This window comes from Diceros bicornis, unplaced genomic scaffold (assembly GCF_020826845.1).
Source record: "Diceros bicornis minor isolate mBicDic1 unplaced genomic scaffold, mDicBic1.mat.cur scaffold_145_ctg1, whole genome shotgun sequence".
Classification (NCBI taxonomy): domain Eukaryota; kingdom Metazoa; phylum Chordata; class Mammalia; order Perissodactyla; family Rhinocerotidae; genus Diceros; species Diceros bicornis.
Genome location: NW_026691056.1, coordinates 559,181 through 565,523, shown reverse-complemented (window position 1 = coordinate 565,523; position 6,343 = coordinate 559,181). Strand labels below are relative to the sequence as shown.

The following is a 6,343-nucleotide window of genomic DNA, read 5'->3' as shown; positions in this document are numbered from 1 at the left end:
CCACACGTGCAGTCACCCAAGTCAGAACCAGCATATCTGCTCACTTCCACCTCCTTCCCAGTAACACCCATTCACCTTGCAAACTGGTCCTCACATACACTCCCTCTATCCACCCCTGTCCTAGCTCAGGTCTTAACTTCCTTCACCCGGACAAACACCCCAGCAGGCTCACAGAATGCTCTGTCTAAAGGATGTTCTACGTGGACTACTAGAAGAATCTTTCTGAAATGAATACACCACTAGGGCCACAATTGCTCTAGTACCACCCATGGCTCCCTATGGCCTTCAGTGTTTAGTTCAACCTTCTTGACCTGGCACTCAAGGCTCTACTCAATCTGGCTCCTGCTGACCTTTCAGTCTCATTTTATCCATCCACTGCGCATTAAAGGTTATGAATCATGCAACCCAAATTCATTTCAATTCTCCCCATACGGAATGTTGTTTCTGGCCGGAGCCTTTGTTCATGGAATCCCCTCTTCCAGGAAAACCCTTCATCCTCTATTTGCCAGGGTCCCTCCTACTCATTCTTAAAGACTTCATTCTGGTGAAAATTTCTCTAGCAAGCTCTTCCCCTCCAAATTATGCCAGGTGCCTCTCCCCGAAATATCCCATATTGTATTATAATGGTGTGTTAATTTCACAAGACTTGGGGTTCTCTGAGGTCTGGCCTTAGACTGAATCGTTGGTATAATCTTTGTAATCAGCATGATTGCCCTAAAACCAGAATTTCACACCCTGGCTTCCCAGCTCCTGGATCACAACTGGCTCGTGGGGGAGTGGGGCCAGAGAGCTTCTCTTGGGAAGGAAAAGGCACCCCCAGATACTTGTGGTGGCTTCTGGTGGCACAGGTGATGAGCAAGTATGCAGGGACCTGGTGGCCGGCTCGGGAGCTGTGGAGTAGGCTGTCAGCAGGGAGGGACAGAGTGGGATGAGCCCCCAGGCTCACACGGGCTCCAGCACTGGCTGTCTCAGGACCACCATTCACAGGTGAAGCATAAATGAAAGTGAGGTGACGGGTGACTGTGTGAGCAGAGGGATGAGCAAGCCTGTGGATGAGAGGAGCCCAAGAGAGAGAGATAGGTGAACAAGAGAGACTGAACTCAGAATAGAGACAGATAGACAGGTAGAAAAATGGGAAGATGGATGGGATACCTGGAAAAGGAGGACCAAGGGTGGGGCTCTAGTAGAATTAAAGTGAAAACCACGTGGGATCAGAATGTAGTGGAGAACATATCTGTGTCTAAGGCTTTCTCACACTGGGCTGGGACTCTCCACCAGAACCCGGGAGGGAGAGAAGGGATGAATTAGGGCACTTCAGGTGCCTCCCTCATCAAGGACAGCAGGTGAAGGAGAACAAGTGCTCCCCAACCCCAAATGCAGACGGGACATTGGAGTTCAGGGCCAGGAATACTCACTGTTGGTAGTTGGGGCCATGGCTCCATAGGTGTAACCTGTGGAGAGAAGGCCAGAGGAGCTGAGCAAGAGTTGGGGTGAACATAAAGAATTAAGGAAAAGGAAGGATGTAGGGACCTTTGTGGGAACAGCAGAGGGGATAAGTGGAGGGGTGTTCAGGGGGAACGCAACGAGATGGAAGGTGGTTGGACCCAGTGATCACACAGTGATGAGAAGACTGAACCCAGACCAGGAGGATAGAGAGATGGATCATAGCTCACTTTAGAGCAACGGAGGGAACACAGAACTCCGACTGGGAGAGAGAGCGTGGTTGTATCACAGCCCCTCACCACTGACGTAGAGGCTGTCCCCGTCCAGGATGAAGGAGCCCAGATGGGTGATGCTCTGGGTCTCATGGCTCAGCTCCCAGTACAGTCACTCTCTGTCCAGCCTGGGACCTGCAGGGGTCAGAGGGAATGTGCAGATGATGTCCACCACAGTGGCTGCCCCACCCTTCTCAAGCCTGGGGGAGGAAGATCATGGGCATGTGGAATACTGAGCAGGGGTCATTCTGGGTGTGGAAAGCGAGAGAGGGGAAGGGAGGAGGCTGATGGAGATGCTGAAGGGGCTGCTCTGATGCCTGCAGGGGCTCTCCTAGGTGTCTCCCGTGTGAGACAACCACCTCACAAATAAGGCCTGACTTCTTTTAGGATGTGGAGGTGGGCCTGTGAGTGGCAAAGAGGGGTGAACACACAAATGTGGGTGAGGCGCCTGCAGGTCTACACGGACAGCAGCGAGGAGCACAGTCAGTGCCCTGTGCCATCTGACACATGCAGGCAAGAAAGTACCGTTATGTTCTCTCGGTTTACACTCCAAGATCTTTTCTTTCTACTTCTTTCCTACTCCACAGCCATCACCCAGGCCTAGGGAACAATCATCTTATTCCTAATCTTATTCCCAGCACCTCCCATCTTGCATATTAAGTCTTCATTCTTTACCATGAAGTCCATTTTTACCCACATGCTTAGACCAAACCCTAATCACATCATCCTTCTACTCGCATCTCTCCAGAGTGTTCCCACTGGTCTTAGAACAGAGTCCCAAGTCACGCCTGATCTGGTCCTGCCTGTCCCGCCCTCGCTGGTGTGGCTCACACCCCTCCCCCTGTGTGGACTCGGCTCAGCCATCCTTCTTCTCAGTTCATGGACACACCAGTCTCTCTGCTTCAAGGGTGTCCTCATGCGGGTCACTCTGCCTGAAACGCTCTCTTGAACACACTCCCACACCCTCACTCCAGTCTAACCCTCCGACCAGCTAAATCCAGTCCCAACTCCAGCTCTCAAGCTAAATATCAGTCCTTCTCAAGAGGGCTTCACTGCCCCCTCACGTTGATTCCCCTTGTGCCAAACTCCTACATCACTCTCATCATTAACTTTTCAAAATCCAAATTCCCAAATACAATATAAATTCCATAGAGATGGGACAAGGTCTCTCTGGTTCTCCAGGTCCCCATGCATGTGGCCCAGGGCCTGGCTCATGAGATGAGGAACCATCCCGGTTTGTGTAGGACTGCCCTTGTTTGAACACTAAACGTCCTGTGTCCTGGAAAACCCCACTGTCCTGAAGAAACGAGGATGGTTGGTCACCATAAATTATACACTCAAAGATTATCTATTGCATGACAAGCACACATTCCCCTCAAGAACATCACAGGAAAGCTAGAATGAAAAATGCACACACACACACACACACAATTAGTAGAGGCCAACAACTAAATACAAAATTACTTAACAAGATTCTCTGCAACGTGAATCACCAGACCGTTATTTCAGAAAAGTTTCAAGAAACAAAGTTAATTCCCTTTAGATGGCAAGGTGGAGAGGACAGTCTTTTTGGAGACTAGCGCCCTTCCCTTCAACCTACAGTGTTGCTTAGTACTCTTCCAAATGATGTGAAATGTCATAAAGAAAAAAATGCTCAAAATAAATCTGGCTACTGGCAAATTCAATTTTAAATTTGTTATTAATACAAAGAAGTTCCAAATATCTTTTTCCCTGAATGTTCCTTTATTTCAAATTTATGTGGAGGATTTATAGGACTTTAGATGTCAAATTGAATGGGTCGTAGGAATGTTGCTGAGTATCCCTGCTAATATTTCATGGGATGTTTTCTAATACTACATACACACGAAAACATTTCTGTATTTATCTTATATATAAATCCTGACTTTTGAGTATTATGCAATGCAAGTAAATCTATATTTTTTACTATAATACACATTTGCAGTTATTTACGTTTGTTTCATGTGGTTTTATTTGCATATAACTGTACTTACTGAAATATTTACCACACAGAACCACACACAGCTTACCATGTTTCCATCCATCAAACATCAACAATATTTCTCAAGATACCTTCACTCTCAATGACTCCATGTGGTGACAACCTGAGCCCAGGAAAGGCCACTGGCAGGTCTTCTGCACAGCGGAGGCTGCCGGAACCTCTTGGTACCAGGTCCACAGGGTACTCACCTGGTCACACAGAAATCCACGGATCAGCGAGGACAGGTGGACCCTGAGACTGTTTTCACCTCAAACTTGATCTCCACGGATGCTTTTCGTGTCTGAGGGGGGAAAAAAGTGCAAACAATCTTTTGAAGCCTTTTATAGGGTGTTGGATGGAAAGTTCACCCCATTCACTTTTCTTTTTATGTATTTACTGATTTAACTGTAACTGTTGGCTGTGACTGTATTTTCCCAATTCCTATCCAGCCACCTGCTGCTCCCCGAGATGGGAGAAAGCAGCTTTGTGCTGTGTGCACTTGAGTCGCTCAACTCACTTGGCTGGACAGAGATTTTTGATGACTCTGGACCCTTTAAACAAGCTTGTCATTTAGGGACCCTGTAAGTGACTCGCTGACTTGTCAACAATTTCCACACTTCATTCAGGGCTCGGGAGATTTTCAGGCCCTGGAGCAGGTTTCCCAACCTCGGCACAACTGATATTTCGGGCCGGATAAATCTCTGTCATGCGTTCCTGGGCCCTGGAGGACACTGAGCAGCATCCCTGCCTCCCCCACTAGATGCCAGGAGCACCCCATTTGTAACAACCCAAACACCGTCTGCAGACGCGGATAAGCCCTCTGGGGACAAAATCCCATGGAGAACGATGACGGGGACTCTGAGGAGGGGACAGCGGCTCCCGGAGCCAGGAGGAACAGCAGCCTCGGGTGCACTGAGCGAACAGCCTCGGGGGAAACGGGGCTCCGGGAGGACGGAGGGACCCCGGCCCCTGACGGGGCTTCTCCAGGCCCAGGCCCCTCCCTGGACCGCGACTGGAGCTGGGAGAGCCCGCCGCTCACCGAGCCCCGCCCATGAGGGTGAACGTCCACAGGAATGCTGTCAGCGCCAAGAAGACGGAACACACCGAACAGAACGCCTGCTCCATCCACGGCGCCACACGCGCTTCCGGTTCCGGTCTGGGGCGGGCGTTCGGGGAGGACAAACGTTTGGGGGCTGCGGGATGGGCGGTGGGCGGGGCGAGGCTGCACACCCCAGGCTTGGGGGAAGTGTCTAGTTTTTAGAGTGAGTGAGAAGCTGGAAAGCGGGCTGGGTCAGCATCAGGGACAGGGACAAAATCTAGGGGCGGGGCAGTGTGCGGGAACCAGTTCTAGGGGCGGGATGTGGGCGGGGACAAGGCTGTGAGTGACAGCAGGCCTGGGAGGCGGTTCTGTGGGCGGGAAAAAGGGTGCGGGTGGGGCAGTGATCCGGGACCAGGCTGTGGGCGGGGACGAGGTTGTGGGCGGGGCAATGAGACAGAACAAGGCTGTGGGCGTGGTCCAGGCTGTGGGCGGAGCCAGACCCGAACGTTGTGGGCGGAGACCAGTTCCAGGGGCGGGACGAGGTGGGGTTGTGGCTGGAATAATTCAGGCAGACTTCACAGGGGGAGGAAATCAGCTCCAGGGGTGGGGCTGGAGGCAAGGGTTTCCGTGTACCCCTAGACTGTACATGTAGCTGGATGTTGAACAGCTGTTCTTCATTCCTTTCCCCACCTTTACACAGCCTCATAGAATGATGTGCCCATACTTAGAATTCTAAATTTTTTGTGCATTTGCTATTGTTAATTTCATTAAAAAATTGGATCATATATTCACATTTATCTACAACTTGCTGTTCCAAGCCAGTAGATAAGGATATAACGCTATTTTAATTTTAAAAATCTGGGGGGAGGGAGACCTACGTCGTAAGTGCATGTATAGGAAAACTTCAGAGTGGTGCAAAGTCAATAAAATATTCTCACTTTACCACTGTCTCCCGTTACTTTTGCACAGAGATAAACATCCTTTCCTGCTCTATCCTTCCAGACATACTGTATATATGTGGGACTGTGTATATGTTCAAGCCCAAGAGGGATGTCCTCAAGCAAAACCTGAAGCCCATGAATTGTCTCATGCATCAGAAGTTAATGAGAAGAGATTTAATTTTCTGGTGGAAGTAGATGAACCAGTGATGAATCCATAGGAAGACAACAAAGAAACAAGAAAATTTTACCATTTAAAAGGTCAAAGGAAAAAGTGAGAAAGAAAATGTATTCATAATATCTGACGTAGCACATCTCTGGATAAGATTCATATGCTATAAAATGGTAAACAATTATGTCATAAAACAGTAGACATCGAATTTTGATTTATCCTAATACATTAAATAGTTATATTGGGCAAGGGGAATTATGTTTTTCACATATGTACTAACATTTCATGCTGATTTTTTCAGAGAAGAAAGCAACTATAAATAGTCAAAAGCTGAAAAATGAAAAAGCTGTATGAGTAGCTAATTTAGAAATATAGATTTTCAACAAGAAATTTAAAGTTGTTGTTTTTGGAACCAGAGTCAAGAGTGGGGAAGGTAGCTTTTCATTATAAGGCTTGGAGTATTATTTGAGAGATGTGCGT

At 48.6% G+C, this 6,343-nt stretch overlaps 1 long non-coding RNA gene across 1 annotated transcript; it reads right to left on the bottom strand.

Annotated features, from left to right (window-relative positions):
• Window positions 1-1,434: 1,434 nt before the first annotated feature.
• On the bottom strand, window positions 1,435-4,795 carry LOC131402541 (uncharacterized). The gene is made up of 3 exons (XR_009218758.1): window positions 4,754-4,795; window positions 3,924-4,015; window positions 1,435-1,451 (listed from the first exon to the last, which is right to left on the bottom strand). It is a non-coding gene; the product is annotated as an uncharacterized LOC131402541 (long non-coding RNA).
• Between the last annotated feature and the right edge of the window lie 1,548 nt (window positions 4,796-6,343).